The 12,837-nt window shown below is 49.8% G+C and overlaps 1 long non-coding RNA gene across 1 annotated transcript in view; it reads right to left on the bottom strand.

The window, feature by feature from the left end:
* Window positions 1–8,189: 8,189 nt before the first annotated feature.
* Window positions 8,190–12,837, bottom strand: part of LOC109255515 (uncharacterized) — a 4,744-nt gene continuing 96 nt past the window's right edge. The window contains exons 1-4 of the long non-coding RNA XR_002075269.2: window positions 12,816–12,837; window positions 12,152–12,462; window positions 10,621–11,399; window positions 8,190–10,125 (exon numbers count right to left, since the gene is read on the bottom strand). The exon at window positions 12,816–12,837 is cut by the window's right edge and continues 96 nt beyond it. This is a non-coding gene — a long non-coding RNA (uncharacterized LOC109255515). The remainder of the gene's footprint in view (window positions 10,126–10,620; window positions 11,400–12,151; window positions 12,463–12,815) is intronic.

Genomic DNA, 12,837 nt, shown 5'->3' with positions numbered 1-12,837 from the left:
TCCCGGAAGTTTTGAGTCACCCATTCAAACCTGGCTCTTCCCGAAGCACCTGGTTGGCTCAGTTGGAGGAGTATGCAACTCTTGATCTCAGGGTCGTGAGTTCAAGCCCCACGTTGGGTGTAGAGATTAAGCAAATAAAATCTTTTTTTAAAAAAATAAATAAGTAAATAAATAAACATGGCTCTTCTTAAAACCAGGTTGTTAGAGGGCAGAGTAGGCTTCCCAGACAGGCGGTGGGGCTGTTCATGTGACCTTATATTTTTTTCACTTTACCAAAGGGAAAAGGAAGAGGCTCATGTTGGAGACACAGACACAAAGGGTCTTCTGGGAGGAAGGTCGGAGGAGAAATCCAAAGAAAAGGATGGATAAGGCCAGACAGGATTCATCAAATATGCATTCCACCTCACTCTCTTCCTCCAGAATGATGCAGTGGATTTGAATTCTCGTTCTGCTTCCCTGGCCATGTGGTTTTCAACAAGCATTCAACTTCCCTGAACTTCAGTTTCTTTATCTATAAAATAGGTCCCAATGCCCACTTCACAGAATTATGGAGACAAACTTTCTTTCTTTCTTTCTTTTTTTTTTTTTGCTTATTTATTTTGAGAGAGAGAGAAAAAGCACCAGTAGAGGGGGGGGAGGCAGAGAGAGGGCAAGAGAGAGAATCCCAAGCAGGTTCCATACTGCCAGTGCAGAGCCCGACTCGGGGCTCGAACCCACAAGTCGTGAGATCACGACCTGAGCCAAAGTCGGACGCTCAGCTGACTGAGCCACCCAGGTGCCCACAAACTTAATATATGCAAGGCACCCACTTCAGGGCAGGATGCTTAGTAAGGTGGCCAAGAAATGGTGATTCCCTCTGCATTCCTCCCTCCAAAGGAAACACAAATTAAACTTTCTGAGCCTGAGGTTAATTGGTATTTTTCTAATAAAAAAGCACTTTCTCTGAGGACAAAAAGTGGCACCCTGATAGTATATCTTTAAGTAACAGAACCTTTGCAATGTTGCTGAGGCTGTGTCAGGGCCATGAGGCACAAAAAGAGCGGCCACAGAAGAAAAACATCTTGTACAAACTTCATATTTAGTTGTCAATATTGGATATTTTATCTGCAAAGCAACAATTTTATACAATTCCATCTAAATCAAATTGTAACAATAATAAATGCTTATATAGTACTTACTACATAGTCAGCCTTAATCCGAGCATTTTAGGACTCATTAAATCCTTACAACAACTCTGGAGGGTGGGTAGTACAATAAGTTCATTTTATAGCTGAAAAAGCTCAACACAGAGAGGTTACATGACTTGTCTGAGGTCACACAGCCAGTGAGTGGCAGAGCTGGGATTCGAACCCAGGAGTCTAGCCCCAGAGGCCGTGATTTCAGCCTCTACATTTTCCTGCCTCTGATATGAATAATTGAAAAGCCTCCTGAGGAAGGTCGCCTATATCCATTCCGCTCTCAGATGAACAGCAGGAAAGGAAGCTGCAAGGCTGGGTCAGCAGGGATGCCAGGGGGGAAGAGAGAGCAGCTCTCACCCAGCAGTCAGCCTGCAGTCCTTAGCCCGCCCCCAGGAAGGGTGAGGCTGCTCCCTCCAGAAATACCAGGCAGGTACTGGCGGGCACCCGGCCCCACCCTCTTTCTTGAGCATTTCATTTCCCTGTCCTTTGTGGCATGACTCTCATAAAACTATTCATTTCTTAATTCTGACGGCAGAAAGGAATTTAATCAAGTAGCTTGAATATGACGACAGCCTCCCGCTAAGCCAGCTGCCTCCCGAGGGTCATTGGGAGACAACGCCCTGTTAATATTTAGCTCCAACAGCAAACATTATGGCTTTCAATTTAGAAGATTATGCTTCTGGTTAGTTATGTATCATATGTGCGCGCGCGCTCTCGCTGGGTGGCTCATCTCATCAGCGCGGGAGCATTTTGCCAGGGTTATAAAAAATGCCATTTTCTCTGCGAGCCCTTTCCACTCAGTGATCCAGTGAAGTAACGTCGAGATCAAAACCATGTTCTGAAAAATAATTGATCTATTCAGCAGCTCACAGGCCTGCATTCCAACTGCCCAAAAGAGCCATTTTCAGGAGAAGCCAGGGGCCAAGGTGGGAGGGGGGCTGCAGTCCTCCGCCGCCCTGGTCTGCGGAGCTTGAACCTCAGAGGGAAGCTTGGAGCTGTCCGTGGTGCTGAACCCAAGCTGTCCCAGAATTGCCAGCGAGTGGAAAATGAATACTGGCTAGAGGGACTGACTGGCTGTCTGGGGAGCTGTGCCTATTCTAGGGTCTTGGATCATTACATTTTCCTTCTTTCCAGAGCTCCCAATCCCCTCTCTAAATCTGGACCCAATACTCAAGTGCCTTCTCTTGTGCTTGCTCTCTCTGGTGGCTGCCTTTGTCCTGAGGAGCTCATTCCTTCTAGTTCATTTCATGATTTTTCTCTCCTTTTCTTTTTTGTTTGGACTCTCGCTTAGGATGACACAGAGCCTCTGGTGGGTCTGAGAAGCTTAATGTTCTAGAAATACAGACCCATCTCCGTTCCCTTTAATCAAGCTTCCTCTCCCTGAAATTCTCTGTCTCATTATCATCTCCAGCCCCACCTGGCTCCTTCCCCTTCTTGTCTATGTCTCTTTCCTTCTCTCCCCTCCCGCTTTCTCTACCTCTCCTTCCTTCTTGACCCTCTCAATCTCTCTTTCTCTCCCTCCATCCTCCCTCTCTTCTCTAAACCTCTCTCTATATATCCACCCCCAGTCAGAAATCCCTCTTTTTCCCCCTTTCTGCCCTCCCTCTTCTGTTTCTTTCACCGTCTCTCCCAGTCTTTTCATCTCTTTGTCTCTCTCCATTACACGTTCTCTTTTTCCCTCTCTTTTCTTCTCTCCCTATTTTTCCTTCCTATTTCCCTCCCTCACTCTTCCAAGATTCCCCTTCTCTCCCTGCTTTGTCCCTTTCTCTCTCTTTGCCTGCCTCTCTCTTTCCTTGCCACCCCCCTCCATCTCTCCTTCTGTCTCTCCCCATTTCTTCATGTGTCATATATCTCCCTCTCTCTTCCTCTCACTCACTCCCTGCTACCTTCCTCCCTCTCTCTATCTCCCTTCCCCCTCCCATCCTGTCTTTCTCTGCACACAGATCTCTCTAGGAGCCCCCAGCTGCCTGGTGAATTCATTTCAGCGGCCATTATGGATCAGCACCTGCCCTGATACTTGGTGGGGAAGATGAGTTTGAGATAAGATGGGCTGTTTCAATCTCAGCACATCTGTAATTGCATTACCATTAAATTGCACCATTTTCCAAAGGTGAGAGCCCAGGGCCCTTGTGCTGAGAATCTTCTGTAAATCCACTGCTAAGTTCTGCATGATGTGGAAGCCCCAGGCAGAGGGGAGAGGAGACCTAGTTTGATTTGACCACCATATTAATCCCTCCTTGTCTTCAGGATCCCTTGTTTTCCGTTTTATTTCAAACGTAAAACCTTTGAAACCCTGGAAACCATTATTTCCAACCTTCTCATCTCACAGATAAAGAAACTGAAGCTTAAAGAAAGGGAATTGCCCAAGGTCACACAGGCATGAGCCACTGAGTCTGCAGGTGCCCCTCACCCTGCAGCCTTCATGCAAGTTAGGACTATAGCAAGAAAAGGTGGGCAAAGGGCAAAAACAGGATCCAGACTTTTCAGGTTCCAGGAGGGAGGACCTTGATCAAATATGCAAGGATCTGTCATATCTAGTGGGAAGGATACAAAAATGGTACATGGGTCAGAGGATAGCTTGGCCAGGGAACAGGATTCAGCCCCAAGGAGAGGACAGAGCTGGCGAAACCTGGATGGGGATTGGGCGCATTCATGCTCCAGACAGATGGGGCCAGTATCAGGGCAGGACTCTGATTCCAGCTGGGAGACACAACCCGGAGGACCTGGGAGACACAACCAGGAAAGCAATGCAGAAGGTGGCATGTAAACCAAGGCACATAAATACAGGGGCTGGGAATGGGGCCCTCCCAGCTTGTGCCTGTAGAGGGAGAAGCCTTGATGCAGGGGAAGCAGGATGCATATGCTAGCCGGGCAGTGGATTCAAGTGGAGTCAGTTTGACTCAGAAGGGGAGTCAAACACACGCTATGGGCTGGACATCAAGAAGGGCTCGGATAAAAGGCTACGAGAGAAAAGCAGATGAACGTAGGGAAGGGTCAGTACTGGCACAGAGCACCAAGCAGAAGAGTGCCAGGAGGCCAGGGAGGGTGTCACCTGGCACAGGGGTCCATTTCCTTAGGCTCTGCTCTGCTTGGTCGGCGCCCTGGCTCCTGCTTTTTAGGGAAAACAGATGCAGAATCATACACAGTCCAGGCTTGTTCTGTACTAAGGGATCACTCCCAGTGCCCACCTTCTGCTGTCCAGCCTGAGGACGTTTGGTAGGGTCTGGGAGCCCAGTGTTGCCCACTCCCTAGCCCCCTGCACCGATGGCAGCAGGATCTGAAACAGGCAGGCTGGGCAGATACAAGTCCTGGGCACATCATTCCCAGCTCCAGGGCTGGGAGGCCAGCGAGCAAACAAACAGCCAGCAAATGTGTCCCCATGCCCCGGGGTCAGCTTGCCACAGTGGCTACACCTGCTTTGGCAAAGCAGTCACTTTGAAGCCCAGCCTGATGCACAGAGTGTGCAGCACTCAGGGACAAAATTGGGGGGTTTAATGATGTGAAATAGCTCCGCGTGTAATCTGGGTGAGCTACAAGGGCTGCTGAGAGACTCTAAAAGCTTCCCAGGCCGGCCTGCCTCTGAGGCTGGCCCATTATGTTGTTTGCTGCCTTGTGATCAGGATGAAGCCAGCCCCTGCCAGCCCCAGTTCCATGCACACTGCTCCTGTCCCCCAACTCCAGGCACCCATGGGGCCCCCACCACGGGTCATCGGGCACAAGGTTGGCTGCCCCAGCAATTCTTAGATAAATCAATTAGGATAAATGAGCTTGGTGATGTATGATGCCCTTGCTCCACTGCGTGCCTTGTGAACTATTAGTTCTCCGGAGAAGATTAATTACGGGACTGCCATGCTAATGCTCTTTTAATGGAATCTGTTATTTAAGCTTAAGAGCAGGTATCGAATGTATGGGAGTTAGATACCTGTTATGTGCATCCCAAATCAGAAGCGATGGATGAAGCTAACCTCACAGGGACCTGTTGAAACACAAGGAGAGCCAATAATCACTCTGAACCCTGCAGAAGGTTGCACCAAGTCCTGGAATGTTTTCCTGGAATTGATTGCATGTATTTGTGGAATTAACTTTTCACCCTACTTGGACAGGAACTCTTATATTGGTAGACATGGCATGGAAAAATAGAAGGGCCGTTAAAGAGAAGAGGCTGGGTGAGCTTAAATAAGCCATGGAGTGGGATGTAGACAGAAAAAAAAAACATATTTGGTTTAGGGTCATATTAACAGAGATATAACACCATGAGTAAAGGAGGTTTTGGTCTTGCCCTATACAGTCCAGTTCAGCAGATGGAATCATGTGTCTCAAGTGACATTGACTAGTGACATGAAGTGGACAAAGGCTACAATGAGAGATCTGAAAATTAAATCCTGTGAAGGCTGCAGGGAGCTCCTGAGAGATTAGGATGGGAGGAGGCAGTGGTTCTCAGCACTGGCTGCTTCTTCGAATCACATGGGGGAACCTTTAGAAAATACCAATGCCCAGATCTCCTCCCCAGAAATTCTGATTCAGTTGGTCGGAGGGGGATCCAGGCATTGGTATTTTTTAAAATCTCCTCAGCTGATTATTTTTTAAAAATGTTTTATGTTTATTTACTTTTGAGAGACAGAGACGCAGAGCGCGAGCAGGGGAGAGGCAGAGAGAGAGGGGGGCACAGAACCCGAAGCAGGCTCCAGGCTCTGAGCTGTCAGCACAGAGGCGCCCCTCCTCAGCTGATCCTAATGTACAGCCAAGTTTGAGAACCACTGCTCTAAAGGATGTCGCGGGTAGGAGGGACGGCATTTACCGTCCACGGCTCCAGAGAACAGAGCACGTGTGAATGGATGGAAGTCTTTGTCCTGATGTGTCGGCATCCGGTGGTGGTGGGCTCGCTGAGGAGGAGAATAAAGTGGACCAAGGTCGAACTCCTCTAAAGAGGGTGTTAGCAATTGACACACAGCAGGTAGGACAGAACAACCAGAGGGGCCACACGGAGGCAGAAATAATTTGCCACCAATCACACATTTGTCTACCGAACCTCTGTAAAGAACCACACGGAGACGTCAACCTGGGGGTCCCATGGGAGTTAGAGGTGGTGTGACAGGTTTCTCTGGGCGGAAGCAACACTCCAGAGCTATATGGAAGGGTCAGAACATTATGGGCCAAAGGCAGCCTTGACCTAGTACATTCAGGATTCCAGCCAGTTGCCAGGGGAGCAAAGGCAGCGTGGTTCTGCCCCCACCCAGGACTGAAGCCAGAAACAGCAGGCACTCTGGGGGCCGTGGGAAGCCATGCCAGGCCAGGCCCTCCTTTGTCCCCAGAAGGGAGGAGACAGAACCTGGTACGTTTGGGAGCCCCGAGAAGTCGAGGCAGGGGATGATACAGGATGCTGTGGGCGGGGGGGGGGGGGGGGGGGCGGGTATAGGGCAGAGGCTGGAGCAGGAACTCGGGGCTGTGTGGTGCTCGTTTCTCCAAGCCGGAGATCTGATGAGGCCTTAGTTTCATCCGCCAAATGGGAATGGCGACCTCTGAGCTGTCCCCTTGTCGTGGGGTGAGGGGATATAAGAGGTTTAGGAATATTACAGACCCCAAATGGGGTAAAGTCACCTTGTGCCCTGAGATGAAGCATGGTCCCCTAACACCTCCCCCATACCACACAAATATGCACACGTACACACAGACACAGACATACGAACATGCTCATTTACACACAACCTACAAGCTCTGCCATGCTTATTTCCCTGCTGTCATTCCCAAGACTTTGGTAAAATCTTGTTTAAATATTCCAGCCCAAGCTCAACCAGGCCAAAGTCTTTCTGTGCTGGGGCCAGAATAGCAAATCAGGAGTGGGGGGCCCCTTAAGGCGCACAGAAGGCGCACGATAAATATTTGGTGAAGGAAAGAATAAATGAGTGTATGAATGACCTTGCACTGTAATTGCAATCTTAACAATTCACACACATAGAACACTTTACAGGGAGCAATGAGCTTTAATACATTTTGTCTCAAATAATCCTGTGACAGATATCTATTATTCCCACTTTACAGATGAGGCATCCGAAGCTCAGAGAGTTTAAGTCACTTTCCCAAAGATACACAGCTAGTAAATGGAAGGGGAAGCTATAGAACAGAGACGTAAGTGAGGCTTGCACTTGTCAAGAATTGTTTAGGGCCCCAGTGTCTGGAAGCTCCCCTAAGCTCCCCCTTCACCAACTCCCTTCCCTTTCTATCCCATTACCCTTCTTTTCTCCAGAGCACTTCTAACTACCGGACTGTAGTTACTAGTATATTCCTTTGTTACAATCTCTCTCCCGCCAGTAAGTAAGCTCAGGAGGGCGGGACTGTCCCTTCTGTTCACCACCACATGACCAGTGCCTAGCCCACAAACGTCCCACTGAGAAGCAATTCGCGTCTGGCCGAGGGACTGCTGTGGTGGGGCCTGATGGGGGGCTGGGAGGGTGGGGATATTCCTGGTGACACAGCTGACTCTCCTGTGCCCTCCTTTGCAAAGGTTCAGTAAACAAATGTGATGCTGGTTACAAATTATTTCTGCCATCTTTCACACAATGGAGTTAACAGCTGGCTGAGCTACAATATATCAATTGTATAAATTTCGAGGGCATTTTCATGTTTCAATCTCCTTATGTATTTCAAGCTGACCAAACTTGTTCAGATTGCCATTAACTGCAATCCCATCACCTGGCTCACTGGGCAGGAAGGCAGTGGCTTGGGTTTAACTCCTCAAGGGCCACGGAGGGGAGAGGGGAGAGGGGAGAGAAGAGAGGGGAGAGGGGAGAGGGGAGAGGTCTGGGGCTATCCAGGCAGAGAGAAGGGGCTGCTGTTAAAAGTTACTCAGCTACTTTAATCTATAGACCTCATTCCTCATTTTCCTCCGGGGCCTCTGACCACCTTTCATCCAAATCTATATCTGGTCAGATCCTTCTCCCTTGGGACCTTAAAGCCATTTCCTGCTACATTTCCACCCAAACCAATGGCTGATAGAACCATTGGCTGACAGAGAAGGAGAGATGTTGAGAAAGTGGGGGCTCTGTTTGGAAAAACTATAATCCAATGGAAGTAGGAGAGAAGGGGAACATTCAGAGCATTTTAGACCTGGCACAAAAACGTACTCATCACTCTATTCCTAGTACCTGGCACAGAGGCTGGCACATCGCTGAGACTAAACAATGCTTCCTGAATAAATGGATGAACGAACATAACATAAAGACCATGCATGGGCTTAGAACCAGAGAACCAAATCCTGGTTCCACCGTGTTGTGATCTTGGACCAATCACCTGAGTGGTGGTTCCCTCATCTTTAACGAGCAGAGCACTCAGAGTGGGAAGGTGTCACATGACCCCCCCCTCCGATTTCCCAGAGGGAGAGAAAATCCTGTATCTGTCAGCAACACGCCAGCACTGCCAAAAGGACATAAAGGAACTACAGAAATTGTGAAACAGAAGTCACAGTTCTATTTATTTTGTAATAATGCAAACTTCACAATTTGTAACTTCCAGATTAAATATGTGTGTGTGTGTGTGTGTGTATATGTATGTGTGTGTATATACATAACCCTTCCGCTGCTATATCTCAGAAATCTGTAAACCTCAAACATTGTAGTCCCACCACCGCCAAGGTCTATGAGATAGACGATGCTAGTGGGGTGTTTGTGACTGTAGCCCAGCCAGGGGTGGGTGCTCCCTTCCCTGCAAACAAGGAGGGGACATTCAAGGAAGTACAGTTCACAGCTGACTGGGGGAAACCTTCCTGGAGCACTGGGGTGAGCCCAGGGATACACAGGATTTGACTGCGTGGAGATGGGGTGGGTTGTTGGGCTCTGTCCTATCTCAGCCTCAGCCCAGAACGGCTTTGAGAACAACAACAACAACAAAATAACAATAATCACTGTATTGAGCAGATCCTGTGTGCCAGGTGCCACGCTGATTACATACGTGCAGACTCTCATTTACTCTTTATGACGTTCCCACAAAATAGATATTATTGTATTCTGAGATGGATCCCAATGATCCCCATCTCCTGGTAGTCACATAATAACACCTTGTGTAACAATCCCTTCACCTTGAGTGTGGGCTGGTGAGTTGCTTCTCATGATTAATAACAGAATAGGGCAAAGGTGACGGCCTTGTGCTTCTGGGACTGGGTTATAAAAGACTGTGACTTCATTTGCCCTCTCTCTCTCTGGCAATTCGTGACAAAGCAAGCTGGAAAGGCCCACGTGGCAAGAAACCGAGGGCAGCCTGCAGCCAACCACCAGTGGGGAACTGAGACCCTCAGTCTGACAGCCCTGGAGGAATCGAACGCTGCCAGCATCCTGCGCCTGGGTTAGGAAGTGGGCCCTTCCCCAGCACAGCCTTCGGATGAAACTACAGCCCCTGACATTGACGCGAAACTGCAGCCCATTGACTGTAACAGACCCCAAGCAGAGGACTCAGCTAAGCCATTCCTGGATACCTGACCCCCCAAATCTGCAAGACAATAAATATATATGGTTTTCAGCTACTAAATTGGGGGGGCGGGGAGTGGTATTTGTTATGCAGCAATAGACAACTAATAACATTATTATTCCCATTGTATGGAAGAGGAAACCAAGGCTCAGAGAAATCACTAAGCTTGCCTGGGTCGCCCAGGGAGTAAGTAGAAGAGTCCAGATGAGAACCAAAATTTATCTGACCTTGAAGTCTGCATTCTTGCCCACCACACACTCCTGCCTCCTCTCTGGGGCCGGATACCCCAGAAGCTAATTGGCCTTCCCGTCACACATCCTGAGGCTCTATCATCAGCCCCTTGATGCACCTGTTCATGGCTCCCCTGCTCAGAGATTTGGCTTTATTGGGTTTTGAGGCTTCTGTCACTTCTTGGTGAGAGGCAGTTGATGTACATGGATCCATGACTTCTGGTGCCACCTTACATGTACACACCAACCTTGTGCCCTGCCTGGAGAAGGTGATGGGTGTACAAGAGACAGTGGCAAGGAGGGGAGGGAGGGAGGCGGTGGCAAGGAGGCGGGAGGGCCAATGGTCACATCCTTTGTAAAGCACCCCTAGGGCTTCCCTCAGCACCCCCAAGCAGCATTCCTGAGCATTCCCTTGTGCCCACTCCACCCACCTTCTGGCTCTAAACAGCTTTGCCATAAGCAGCTTTGTCGCACACATTTTTGCCATATTTTCACCGCATAACTAATTGGCCATAAGGCAATTTTGCCATCCCGGGTAACACCACAAAAAAATAAGAGGGGTGTTCCTTAAAAAGGACAGGATGACACATGAAAAGTGAATACCAAAGTAAAAAAAAAAAAAAAACTATTGCAAAACGCAAAGTATTTGAATACATTTAAAATACGTGCAAATCAAAAAAATAAAAAACAAAATAAAATACGTACAAATCCATAGCAATGCAGTGAGAATAGCTGGTTTTATTTGGTGGATGAACCTTCACACTTGTCTTCGGAGCCTTTGGGTCGGAGTATTGCACATGTCTCTTTGCCTGTGGGTTCATCGTTCTGCGCAGCGTCACACGCCTTCGATTCTCCCTAAAATTTCTTCCTTCCTAAGAGAAAAATCCGTTTCCAAAAACTAGGATGCGTGTTTGCAAATGAGGTTCGCATTGCAACGTGAAAGCCTTCTGCGCCATTGTTTGTTCTTGGGATATTGTGGCACGTCCCTTGATAGACGTTCCAAAGCTGTCTGGCAGGTGTGAGTTCAAACTCTGCACCACAATCCAGACGATCATGAGGGCTGAGATCTCTGTGGTATAAACATGGGGGGACTGGGTCCGCGGAGAAATGAAAACAAACTGTCAAATCAAAGCGTCAACCAGTTATCTTCTCATCCTTTTAGGGCAAAATTGCCTTACACACAATTACTTACGGGGCAAAAAAACGCTAGCAGCAGGGACACTGAAGGCGGAAGTGCTGGACACGCCCCCTTCCTGACCCCACCCTCGCCAGCAGTCGCCCAGGGACCCGCAAAGCCATCTGGGTCCCCAAGGCTACCTCACCCACGCCAGATTGCCGAAGGTCTGAGCGAGCCAGGACCGCATCTGCCCTGCTCACGGCTCTTCTCCGGAGCCCAGCACAGGCCTCGCCAGAGCAGGTGGACTCACTGACATCCCAAGCGGTCCAGAACCCAGGGAGCTGGCGTCAGCCGGATGTGGTTCCGATCCCTGCTCTGTGTGACCCTGCGCCACCTCTTCAGCCTCAGTCTTCTCATCTGCAGAACGGAACCAGCGACAAAAATAACGAAGCTCGTAATCTAGTACCTGGCACTGTTCAACACTTCACAGGTGTTACCCATTAACACGCTTACCATGATTATTTCCTTAGTTGCAAAGTCGGCAGATCTCTGTATCGCGCAGAACTATTCGTTGGTGTAAACCATGCCGTTGGCATAGACCACGAAGAAAGAAAAATGCTCGCCCTCATAACCCACCCCCCGCCCCCGATCAGCACGCGCTTCCGGCTTGTAAGACTGTATCTTAGAATCAATGAAATGCACAGTGTCCACGCCACAGAGCTATTGTGGGATGGAATGGGGTAATAGCACGGTGCTCGATAAATGTTTATGGAACAGGCGAAGGCCAGGCTCCCATCCAGTGCTCTTTCCACTCTGCAGCCGCTGTCCACTCTGCTCTCGCTGCAGCACCCACAGCGCAGCAGGACTGACCGGCAGGGAGGTGGCCTCCATGAGCCCACCTACTGCACAATCTCTCGGCTCTAAGACCCCGTCTTTCCTGCAGCCGAGGGCAGCCGGCCCTGACTGCCCTGAGAGTCCTCCTGTTCTGCAGCTGTGGCCACAGGCAGCAGCCTGGGAGCCAGCCCGCAGCCCTGTGGGACAGCACTCAGCACTCCCGAGATGGCCCCCTCTGCGCCTCAGTTTCCCTCTACGCAGCATGGGGCTGATGACTCCTGCTTCTTGAAAGCTGCTATGAGAAGCCCTCAAGACAATGTCTGTGACGCTCTCACCTTGCTCAGATGCCAGGAGCTTGTCCCACCAGAATGAAGTCCCCTAGACCTCTCTGCTGCCCACTTGAGCTCCATCCAAGCCTGAGAAAGTTCAGCAACTTGTCCCACCCTATCAGGTCAGTCAACCTCCCAAAGCTAGGGTCTACTGGGGCTCAGGGCTCAGAAAGGGGACTTTGGGCAGAGCCCCTCCCTAAAGGCCACCTGAGGCTAGGATCGCACAGGCCCCTCTTGATGCTTCCTTAGGAAGTTCTTCCCAACATCCGCCTTCTGTCCCTTCAGCAGCAGGAGCCCAGACTGCAGGCTGAGCAAGCCTAGTAAAAAAAAGCAGCTGGATCATCCTCCAGGCCTCAGACATCAGGGTCAGGGGTGGGGGGGGGGGGGACGGGGATTGACGGGGGGAGGGGATAGATCATGGCAGCCCAGCCTCGAGTTTATAGCTATGCATCCCTCGGGCAGGACAGGCATTCATAAAACTCAATAACGTGTCCAATTTTCAGAAATATGAGTTCAGGCTTCTCTGTGTCTTTCTCCCAACCACCTCTGTCTAGGAGTGCCTGTCCCTCCCCTGCCACCTCCGGCCAGGACTGAGATCACCTGGTACAGGGGCCATGGAGGCAGAGTGAGCCCAGGCACCCCCACCCCCAGCCCAGAAATTCTGGCTCACCTAGGACCAGCCTGCCGCAGCT

The sequence above is a fragment of the Panthera pardus genome, unplaced genomic scaffold (genome assembly GCF_024362965.1).
Source record: "Panthera pardus isolate Hobbes unplaced genomic scaffold, ASM2436296v1 HiC_scaffold_11, whole genome shotgun sequence".
NCBI classification, from domain to species: domain Eukaryota; kingdom Metazoa; phylum Chordata; class Mammalia; order Carnivora; family Felidae; genus Panthera; species Panthera pardus.
The sequence above is the reverse complement of the archived record's forward strand: the minus strand, read 5'-3'. Positions and strand labels throughout refer to the sequence as shown.